At 40.2% G+C, this 12,254-nt stretch overlaps 2 long non-coding RNA genes across 2 annotated transcripts in view; one reads left to right on the plus strand and one right to left on the minus strand.

Annotated features, from left to right (window-relative positions):
- LOC126600960 (uncharacterized) overlaps positions 1-12,254 on the plus strand; it is a 66,206-nt gene that overhangs the window by 1,883 nt on the left and 52,069 nt on the right. The window lies entirely within an intron of this gene.
- On the minus strand, positions 11,917-12,252 carry LOC126600952 (uncharacterized). The gene is made up of 2 exons (XR_007615631.1): positions 12,115-12,252; positions 11,917-12,035 (listed from the first exon to the last, which is right to left on the minus strand). It is a non-coding gene; the product is annotated as an uncharacterized LOC126600952 (long non-coding RNA).

Genomic DNA, 12,254 nt, shown 5'->3' on the forward strand with positions numbered 1-12,254 from the left:
ACCAAGATTTTAACGAGGTTCCTCAACAGTCAGTGTAACTGGAGTACGTCCTCGGAGTAGTGGGAGCTCACCCAATAATCCACTATCAACCAAATGGGAGTTTACAAAGTGTTGGCAATCTCACAACCCAAAGCCCCAATACATCCAATAACTCACACTCACTAAAGAAACAAATAGAGAAGGAAATATTGTGAATAATTTCCTCTTTATACAAAGCTCAAAGCTAATACAACAAATACAACTTTGATGGAGTGATAGCTAACCAATGAGAGGAGCAACAACTCCTCATTCTCTGAAATGGGGCTGCGGCAGTGGCTCTTTTCTTCTCTGTGCTGTTCTTTGTTTTCTACTGCAACTAAAAGCAGTTGCTGCTGCCAATTAAACCCTAGGAGTCACCCCATGACTTCCACATGGGTCAAAGAAAAAAGGCCTTTTAAATGGGCTATTGGGTCAAATAGGTGGCCCTCTATTTCTAGTCATCTCCATGTCAAGGATCTTCTTCGCTTCACCAAGATCTTTCATCTCGAACCCATTCTTCATTTGTTTCTTCAATTTCTCAATCTCTTCGACATTCTTTGATGCAATCAACATATCATCAACATATATCAACAAATAAATAAAATACCCATATTGCAACTTCTTGATGCAATCAACATATCATCAACATATATCAACAAATAAATAAAAGACCCATATTGCAACTTCTTGAAGTACACACAATGATCATATTGACTTCTAGAATAATTTTGGTCTCTCATAAATTTATCAAACCTTAAATACCATTGTCTTGGAGATTGCTTTAAGCCATAAAGTGATTTCGTCAACTTGCAAAACAAATTCTCCTTCGCTTTCATTTTGTACCCATCAGGTTGACACATATAGATCTCTTCATTAAAATCACCATATAGGAAAGCCATCTTCACATCGAGTTGCACAAGCTCAAGATCATATAGTGTAACAAGAGCTAATAATATAATACGAATTGAGGAGTGCTTCACAACCGGAGAAAATATGTCATTGTAGTCAATGCCCTCCTTTTATGCATACCCTTTAGCAACTAATCTTGCTTTGAATCTCACATTGCTTTTCTCATCAACACCTTCCTTCTTGGTATATCCCATTTGCAACCGATAGCTTTCTTACCCTTAGGCAATTTAGCTAACTCCCAAGTCTTGTTCTTCAAGAGAGAATTCATCTCATCACCCATGACATTGCACCATTTCTCCTTTTCTTCACTCTCAATAGCTTCCTCAAAATTGGATGGAATCTCGTCAGTGATAATAGGAAGAGCAAAAGGAACATAGTCACTATACTAAGCTGGCTTGGTAATATTTCTCTTTCCTCTGTTCTTTGCAATAGACTCTTGAGGTGAAGCTTACTCTTCATCTAGAAAAGAGTCTTCAACTTCAACTTCTTCAACATCCTCTTCGTCTCCCACTTCTTCACTTGTAGTGGCTTCAACATCAGTGGAAATAGGATTTGAAGTACTAGAGTCAATTTTCTCAAGCTCCACCTGTTAGACATCTTTCACATTCTTCTCAGAGTCTTTGAACATACTTTCTTCATCAAATGTCACATCTCTACTGATGACAAGTTTCTTCATCTTTGGGCACCACAACCTGTAACCTTTGACACCACTACTAAAACTAAGAAAGATAGCATTTTTGGCTCCAGGATCAAGTTTATTTTCAGTTACATGAAAATAAGCAGGTGAACCAAAAATATAAATATAATCATAATCAGTAGAAGGTTTTTCAGTCCATACCTCCATTGGTGTCTTACCCTAAACAGTAGCTGAGGGTAACTGGTTGATGATGTGACATGCATAAGTAACTGCCTCTGCCCAAAATGACTTGCTTAAACCCGACTGAGACAATAGACATCTAACCTTCTCAAGCAAGGTTCGATTCAATTTTTCTGCAACTCCATTTTGTTGTGGAGTTCCCCGAACATTGATATGCCTCACAATCCTTTCCTCTTTGCAAACTTTAAAGAAAGGGTCGGATGTGTATTTACCACCATTATCCGATCTCAAAATCTTAATCTTTCTCCCAGTCTAGTTCTCAACCATTTTCTTCCAACTTAAGAAAATGCTCAACACCTCACTCTTGTGCTTCATAGTGTAGAACCAAGACCTTCTAGAATAATCATCAACAAAGGTCACGAACCAATGTTTACCATTTAAAGAGGGAGTCTTTGTAGGACCCCAAAGATCTGAATGCACATAATCAAGAATGCCATTCGTTTGATATACTGCAGTACCAAACTTCACTCTAATTTGCTTCCTCAAGACACAATGCTCGTAGAAATCAAGCTTACAAGTCGTGACACCTTTTAGAAGATCTTGTTTAACAAGCCCTTGTAGAGCTCTTTCACCGGCATGGCCTAATCTCATATGCCACAGTCTAGTAGTATCTGAATCAGATGTGCCCATATTTTCTGAGACTACAAACGCTTCACCTGTCACGGTGCTTCCTTGCAATTGATACAAATGACCACATCGAGGAGCTTTCATCACAACAAGTGCACCATAAGTAACTTTCAATGTCTGTTTATCTGAATGAAACCTGAAGCCCTTAAATTCTAAAGTGCCCAAAGAAATAAGATTTTTCTTCAAATTCGGTACATACCGAACGCCAATCAACTCTTTAACCATGCCATCATGCACCTTCAAACGAACTGTACCGATCCCTTTTGTTGTACAAGGATTGTCATCTCCCATGAAAACAACACCACCATCAAACTCTTTCAAGCTTGAAAACCAATCCTTGTGAGAAGTCATATGATGAGTACAACCTGTATTCAATACACACTTAGTAGCACAATCAAATGATGAGGAAACGGTTAAAGCAAAATCAGAAAAATCATTTTCAAGCTCAGCAACATTAGCTTCAGAACTCACTTTACCTTTGGTTCTCAACCTAGGACAATCTTTCTTCCAATGGCCTTTATTATGACAAAAAGTTCATTCATCCATTTCCAAACTTTTTCTACCTTTAGAAGTTCCCATAGGTCGAGAAAGTGATTTTTTCTTACTAGAGAAAGATCTCCTTTCTGATGATCTACCTCTAACAAATAAAGATTCAGAGATACTATCATGATTCTTATCTCTACGTCTCATTTCATAATTCATCAAGGCATTTGACACATTTTCAAATTTCACAGTTTCTTTATCATGCATAATAATGGTAATAAAATGCTCATAAGAGTCCGGCAAGGAATTCAACAATATTAAGACCTTATCTTCATCCTTAATATCCTCATCTAAATTCATTAAATCGGCAATCAACTTATTAAAAACATCAAGGTGTCTAATCATTTTTGTACCTTTTTTGTATTGGAAGCGGTAGAGCTTTTTCTTCAAGTGTAGCTGGTTTTCCGCACTCTTCGTCATGTTCTTGTTTTCTAATTTTTGCCACAACACATTTGCCAATGTCTCTCGCATCACAAAATATTTCTGAGTTTTTGCAAGGCACAACCGAATTGTGGAGCAAATCCACAAATTTAATTTCTCTCATTCCGAATTCGACATAGCTTCCGGCTTATCTCCAAAAGCGGCAAGTAGATCTTGTTGAGCTAACATATTCTTGACCTCACATTGCTACATCCCGAAGTTGTTTTTGCCATCAAACTTTTCCACTTTGAACTTTGCATTTTGCACCGTAGTTCTTGCAAACTCGGAGCTGCTTCCAAAAGGATTCTCATCTTACCCGTCTGATATCTTTAGCAACTAGACCGTACCCAAGAGCAACCAGTGCTCTGATACCAATTGTTGTGCTAGGAAAGCACCAAACCAATTGGAACCAAGTCAAGCTAACCCACAAGAAATATATCAAATGGAATGCAAGAACAAAATATAAAAGACACCAAGATTTTAACGAGGTTTCTCAACAGTCAGTGTAACTGGAGTAAGTCCTTGGAGCAGTAGGAGCTCACCCAATAATCCACTATCAATCAAATGAGAGTTTACAAAGTGTTGGCAATCTCACAACCCAAAGCCCCAATACACCCAATAACTCTCACTCACTAAAGAAACAAATAGAGAAGGAAATATTGTGAATAATTTCTTCTCTATACAAAGCTCAAAGCTAATACAACAAATACAACTTTGATGGAGTGATAGATAACCAATGAGAGGAGCAACAACTCCTCCTTCTCTAAAATAGGGCTGCGGCAGTGGCTCTTTTCTTCTCTATGCTGCTTTTTGTTTTCTACTGCAACTAAAGGCAGCTGCTGCTGCCAATTAAACCCTAGGAGTCAACCTATGACTTCCACATGGGTAAAAGAAAAAATGCCCTTTAAATGGGCTATTGGGTCAAATAGGTGGCCCACTATAATTCGGCCATTAATCCAACATCTTCCTCTGCCAATGAAAGTCCTTAAGTTGTTAGACAAAACTTTTGTGCCAAATAGTTCACTCATGTTCGGTAGAAAGGCGTTGAACAATTGCCTACCTTTCGGTTAATCATTTCTGAATACTGATGTTTTGTTTTGAGTTTTCTACCTCTTTGGCAAACATCTGCCGATAGTTCAAAAGTTCGGTTGGATAGTATAGAACTATTCATATATCTCCTTTTGTAGCTGCAGGGCGAATAAAGTCAGAAAGATAACATTATCATCTACGTGTGCATGCATAACCTCAACCCACAAGAAAACAAAAAATTACCGACTACTTTTTGCTATATTCTTTGAATAGTTGGGCAAATTTGGATCCATCAAGTCATGAGTCAATTTTGTTTTATTTCCAACACGTCAATTTAAAGAAATTTGGGAACATCAACAAAAATCTTCCTAGTTCACCATAGTCAAGATCAGGCCTGCAGATTCTTGTTAGCTAAAGAAACAAACACTAATTTAACGTTTTATTTAATCTTCCTAGTTCACCATAGTCAAGATCAGTCCTGCAGATTCTTGTCAGCTAAAGAAACAAACACTAATTTAACGTTTTATTTTCTTCAAGAGATAAGTTAGCTAGTTCACCAGTTTTAATCTTTTTGGGGAGAAGACAACAAAAAATTGGAGCTTGTATGGATGCTTGGTGGTTCTTCACAAGTGTGGCAAAGAATGCAGATAACCTTTTAAATCTTGTAAGTGTTTGGGAATTTGAGAGTTTGGGAGCTTTAGCATCTGAGTGTGAGAATGATTTTTTGGCTCCTTTCTTTGTCTTGGAGATTAGATAGAGATCTCAACCATAGAATACAAGCTGGATGGATGAAGTGGAAGAGTGCATATGGCGTGTTGTGTGACTGCCGTATGCCACGGAAGCTCAAGGGAAAATTTTATAGGACGACAATAAGGCCGGCGATGCTGTATGGCACAGAATGTTGGGCGGTGAAGCATCAACACGTACACAAAATGGGTGTAGCGGAGATGAGGATGCTTCGTTGGATGTGTGGGCACACGAGAAAGGATAAGATTAGGAATGAGGATATCCGAGGTAAAGTAGGAGTAGCCGAAATTGTAGGAAAGCTAAGAGAAAATCGGTTACGGTGGTTTGGACATGTGCAAAGAAGGCCTACTGACGCTCCGGTTATAAGATGCGACTACGGGATAGAGGTTCAAGGCCGAAGGGGTAGAGGAAGACCTAGGAAAACTTTGGAAGAGACGCTAAGAAAAGACTTAGAGTACTTGGATCTAACGGAGGACATGACACAGGACCGAGCACAATGGCGTTCTAAGATTCATATAGCCGACCCTACTCAATGACTTGGATTTTTCAAGTCTCCAACTGAGAAGTTTTCCTCACTCGAGAAATTAAGGGAACACTACCTCAACCTACATGCTTGACTCACAAAGCTTCAACATACAAGCTTCAACAAAAGAAAAATTCAAAGAACTTAGTGAAGAAGGCTTTGGTGTATTTAACACAATACCTTGAAATGAAACAAAGCTTATTTATTGATATCTTCGATAAGTTACAAATATGTACATATACATGAGTCAAAATAAACAAACAAGAGGGGGCCTTCACAAAGGCTGCTTAGGAGAAGTCTCAGCAGTCGGTAGAGCCCCAGAAAGAGAAGGCACCAGAGGGTGATCACTTGGAGCCTCAGTACTGGATAGAACCCTAAAAGGAAGAGGCATCGGAGGCTGATCATTTGGAGCTTCATTACACAGTACAGCCCTAGAAGACGAAGGCAATAAATGCCTTTGGAACAACCCCACAAACCTTTGATGATCAAGTAAAATATGACCATCAGATTCCTTCACCTGGTCAAGCTTCATCTTCATGTTTGTAGCATAGTCATGTGCGAGCCTGTGCAACTGTTTATTCTCATGCTTGAGCCCTCTAATCTCCTGCTTGAGACTCATCACTTTAGCCGCCAATGATTCAACTTGGCGGGTTCGAGCAAATAGGCGTTGGGCCATATTCGACACAGAACCTGCACATTGAACACTGAGAGCCAGAGAATCCTTAACAGCCAACTCATTAGACCGTTTGGAAAGAAGTCTGTTGTCTTTAGGAGTGAGAATGTTCCTGGCCACCACCGCAGCGCTCATATCATTCTTCATAACGGAATCCCCAACGGTAAGAGGACCAGTAAGGGATAAGAAGGATGGGCGCCATATATTGTCTGGAGAAGGCGCGGCTGCCTCTTCACCAAGGTTCAAGTCAAAACGACGGTGGGAAGGGCCAGACATTTTCAAAGGTGTTGAAGAGAGAAGAGGTCGGACAAATCAAAATCTTAGAAGTGCAAGAAGGGAGCTTCTACTGGTGAAGATTCAAGTGTGATTTGGAACTTAATGCTAGCCTCTATAAAAATCTGCACTCGACGGAGCTTCAGAAATCGAAGAGGCGCCTGCTCAGAAATTGAAGAGGCGTTTGCTTTCTCAAAAGCTGGGCTGCTCAGAGACCACGAGGGCCGATCTCAGAGATCGATGAGGCGTTTACTTTCTCAAAAGTTGGGCTGCTCAAAGACCACAAGGGCCGATCTCAAAAATCGAAGAGGCGCTTGCTTTCTCAAAAGTTGGGCTGCTCAGAGACCACGATGGCCGATCTCAGAAATCGAAGAGGCACCTGCTTTCTCAGCCTTGTCAGCACCTGTTACATGCACACTCAGCTTTGCGGAAATTACGAGCAATCTATCGAAGATTTCTGGTGAAGTAGAAAGCACGTGAATCTTACTGTTCAATCATCCACTTTCCACACGCAACATCAGCTCATGGGTACCACAGATAACTTTGCCAAAGATCTCTGACAAAGTTTAGACACGTGAACCTTGCAGCTCCCACTACATCGCTATGACCAAGAAGGGTAAAAGAATAGCAAAGAAACAGCACTAACAAAGTTTAGACACATAAATTTTGAAGGTTTAGCTACCATATTATTACCCACAAAGGTAAAGAAACAGCACCACTGCTGGATAATTGAAAAGTCGTTGTGTGTCAACCTCTGTACTCCGTGACAATGTAGACTAGCAAAAATGCCCAACCTTTACTCACATTCGAGAAAACACTCCCAACAAGATTGCTTGCTCCAAATTCGAAAAGGCACCGCCCTCCGAATCTCAAGAGCCAGACTCCCAACAGGATTACTTTCTCAAAAATCGAAGAGACATCGCTTTCTGAATTTCAAGAGCCAGACTCCCAGCAGGATTGCTTTCTCAAAAATCGAAGAGGCACCGTTCTCCGAATCTCGAGAGCCAGATCCCTGACAGGATCGCTTGTTTGAAAACCGAAGAGGCATCGCTTTCTTCGAGAGCCAGATCTCCTTGGATAAAACTTGTCTGTAATCTTCACACGCAACATTAGCTTTCCAAATACCACAGACCACTTTTTCAAAGTGCTCTGACAGAGTTAAAACACGTGAAGCTGTCAGCTCCCACTACAGTGTTATGACCAAGAAAGGTAAAGGAATAGCACTACTACTTGTTGTTAGGGAAACTCCTATATATGTCGATCTCCACCCTTAACAGACAGGTAGACCTGCAAAAATGCTCAACCCTTCCTCATATCTGAGAGGGCATTCCCAACGAAGCCTCTCGAAATACTCAGCTTTCTTTCCCCCCGATAATACCTCTGCAAATAAGCTACACCAGAGCAAGAATATCTCATATCATCAAGGTTAAAAGCAAGAGTATCCCATATTATGCTTTTTCCCTGTCTTTTCCTTTGGCCTTCTTTTTACCTGCAAGACAAGGAGAAAGAGAGCAATCAGTCAGCACTTGGAATCAAGCTTCCAGTCAGGAACTGACTGCCTGGAACCCCTTACCTGATTACTTACCTGGCATGTCTATCGAGTACTCATCTTCAACATCTTATGCTTCCAGAGAAGATACCACATCTTCCTGAGGAACAGATAAGGCAAGTGAGAAGGATACAAGGAAGCATGTGGAGACAAGCGTAACAGAACACATGCCGATACTTTCACTACTTTGTCAACAGCAAAAGTAACCCATATCAGCAGGGTCGAACGTACTCTAGATTTGATGGACTTGTTTTGACCCTCAAATTCTTCAGTCGGCCTTATACTCTAGAGGTAACCAGAAAACCCTTCAGCCCAGTTCAAGAATAAGCCTGTGGAAAGTTACTTATTCAAAAGCAAAAGTATCTCATATCATCTATTTTCCTTTTCTTCTCTTTATCCTTCATGCTGCCTGCAAGATAAGGAGAATGAGAACAATAAGCCGAAACTCGAAATCAAACTTCTGATCTGGGACTGATTGCTTGGAGCTCTGATTGCTTACCTTGTCTGTCACCTCTTTCAGCAGATCCCCTAACTCAGCGACTTGGGGGACTCCTACTACATGGTTTGTATCGCACTTGACCACGCCTGAAACTACAAGTAAGCTTCAAGTGAAATTGATACATTACCTTGTGTATCTCTACCAGTTAAAGATACCACCATTGGACGGAGGAAGAGTACTTCCAGAGAAGATGCCACATCTACCTATGAGACAGATAAGGCAAGTGAAGACGATACCACACTTCGGTACTTAGAAATTTCGTGATTACTCAGCGGCTTGGATCTTGCAAGTCCCCAACCGAGGAGCTTCCCCTCCAACCAGGAGGCCAATCACAGACCGACACGTGTCGACATCAGAAGCCAATCATAGCGCGACACGTGTCAACATCGGAAGCCAATCACAACACGACACGTGTCAATGTCAGAACAAGGCTAGACACTATCTTCTATAAAAGGAGATCATTCTCCCAAAATATTTCGTAATGCCATTTGTACTAAATCATTCATTTGTACCCACTAAAGGAGAGCTTGAACCTATGTACTTGTGTAAACCCTTCACAATTAATGAGAACTCCTCTACTTTGTGGACGTAGCCAATCTAGGTGAACCACGTACATCTTGTGTTTGCTCTCCTGTCTCTATCCTTTTACATACTTATCCACACTAATGACCGGAGCAATCTAGCGAAGGTCACAAACTTAATATTTTCTGTTGTACCAAAGTCCTCACTGATTTTGTGCATCAACAATCCTTAAGTCCTCACCTTTTTCCATTGGTAATGGATGAGTTAACATGACATATTCAAGATGTTATTCCTCGGTGTATGCTTTACGCAGACGATATAGGGTTGATAGATAAAACTCAGGAAGGGGTAAATGCAAAGCTTAACCTTTGGAGAGAAGTGTTGGAATCTAAAGGTCTTCGCCTAAGCCGATCAAAGACAGAATATAAGGAATACAAGCAGGATGGATGAAGTGGAAGAGTGCATCTGGCGTGTTGTGTGACCGTCGTATGCCACTGAAACTCAAGGGAAAAATTTTATAGGACGGCAATAAGGTCGGCGATGCTGTATGGTACAGAATGTTGGGCGGTGAAGCATCAACACGTACACAAAATGGGTGTAGCGGAGATGAGGATGCTTCGTTGGAGGTGTGGGCTCACGAGAAAGGATAAGATTAGGAATGAGTGGGTTGGACATGTGCAAAGAAAGCCTACTGACGCTCCAGTTCGAAGATGTGACTACGGGACAGAGGGTCTGGGCCGAAGGGGTAGGGGAAGACCTAGGAAAACTTTGGAAGAGACCCTAAGAAAAGACTTAGAGTACTTGGATCTAACGGAGGACATGACACAAAACCGAGTGCAATGGCGTTCTAGGATTCATATAACCGGCCCCACTTAGTGGGAAAAGGCTTTGTTGTTGTTGTTGTTGTTTCTTTGTCTTGGAGCCTCGTATTTATAGGCTCTCCAAACCTTGCCTACGGATGAATTTGGTCTTGATTGCGGGCTTGATTAATTGATGGAAGAATCAAGACTTGATTTGTGGCTTGATTCGTGATTTAATGTGTTGGTAAACATTTATTTTCATCGAAATTTCGCTGTCTACCATAATATTGCAGCTGTCTTTTTCCAATGGTACATCTACGGCAGCAGCATTAGACAAATAAGTTGATCAATTGTTTCAATACAGCATATGGGCTATAGCCTTAATCTTTCAACATAAATATGGAATAGCAACAGCTCTGAGAGGATCTTTTTTATGTGTGGTTAAACCAGTAGATTCAGTCGTGTCGAAATCCTCCCCGCTTGCTCCACCAGGCCTAGTCAAACTTGTGCACGATATTTGCCAAGGCAATCATATTGACTGCTATGGCAAATTGGATTCCCGGACAAACCTCCTACCAGCACCAATGGAATTAACTGAAAGTCATTCTCTTTATAATCTATCTCACTATTCAAGAACCTTTCTGGCTCAAACTCCTCTAGTTGTTCATATAGTTTGGGATCTCTTCCAATTTGCCATTCATTGATCATAACGTGTATCTTGACTTTAATTTTGTAACACCTATTTCCACATCTTGGGCCGCAATCCTGGGCACTAGTAATGGAACTGGTGGCTGATTTGTGTGTTTATATAAACCTACTTAGTAGGGTAGGTGGCGTTTCCTTAGCAGATGTGCCATAGTTATCCCAACGCAAATTTCATTTTCCTTACCTTGCTTCTGTTTTCTTTTCCTTTGACTTACATTTTTTGTTTGTTGAGAGAAACGATAGTAGACAGATATACTTCAAAGGGTTACAAAAGCCAATTAAGGCAGAACAGAATCCTCGACAAGTAAATCAACGATTACAATTGGAGGGGGAAACCAACCATTCACTAGCATGACTAGATGTAATATCGACACGAGCAAGCCTCCATTGGATTGGCGTCGAGCGAGGGTGGATAAAGCTCCATGATTGAGGAGATGAGGGCGTTGATGTCCTCGACATTAAGGACAGATTGGGGGAAGGATCCTTCAAAGCCTCCACAATTTGGAGGGAATCTGACTCAAATAAAATATCTTGAAAACATCTTTTATTTTCTTTGAAATAATCATAACAAAAAGAATACAAAGCGATGTATACGACATCTGTAAGACATCTAAAACTTTATAGTTCTTCGTTTAAAATATGTCATCCGTAAAAGGAAATAAGAGTCACGTAATAACAACTTTGGTTGAATTGTTGCAGCCAATTTAGACTATGCACTACAAAAGCTTACGTTCATATTTGTATATTCCAACGCAAATTCCTTTTCCTTAGCAGGTGTGCCATAGATTGCTCCATTTGTATATTCCAACGCAAATTTCATTTTCCTTGCCTTGTTTCTATTTTCTTTTCCTTTGACTTGCTTAAGTTATTGATTTCTTTGTCATCTTTTATTTTCTGTGAAATAATCATAACAAAAAGAATACAAGACGATGTATAGGACATATAAGTTTTCAAATTGTTGATGGTCATGGATAGATATAGGACTAGTTTGATATTACTGTGCTTTTAAAAAAAAATTATTTCTGTTGTGCTGTAAAAAAAATCAACTGTAAAATAAAGCAGTTAAGTGTTTGATAAACTTTTATTGTAAAAGTGTTTTTAACAAAAAAAAAAAATAATGTTCAAGTGTTTGGTAAACTTTATGTAAAACTGTGATTATGTTAAATGACTAAAATGGTATAATATTAAATGGGATAAACTAATTTATTTTATTTTTTATTTATAATTTCAACTACAATCTTCATCATTTTTGGGTCACAGCTCAGGATCCAATTCCCTCCCCTCCAACCCTCTGTTCTCTCCCCTTCCCAATCACCAAAATCTCCGGCGGATTTCACAGCTCAAGATCCAAATCCCTCCCCTCCAACCATCTGTTCTCTCCCCTTCCCAATCACCAAAACCGCCAACCCTCGAGAGAGAGAGAGCAAGAAATTCTGAGCTTCCGAATCTCTCCAACTCCATGATCAGATTCCAATAAGCCAATCCATCCAATCAATTTTGAAAAAACCCAGAAAAAAGAAAAAGAAAAAAGGGGATGTGA

The sequence above is a fragment of the Malus sylvestris genome, chromosome 14 (genome assembly GCF_916048215.2).
Source record: "Malus sylvestris chromosome 14, drMalSylv7.2, whole genome shotgun sequence".
Classification (NCBI taxonomy): domain Eukaryota; kingdom Viridiplantae; phylum Streptophyta; class Magnoliopsida; order Rosales; family Rosaceae; genus Malus; species Malus sylvestris.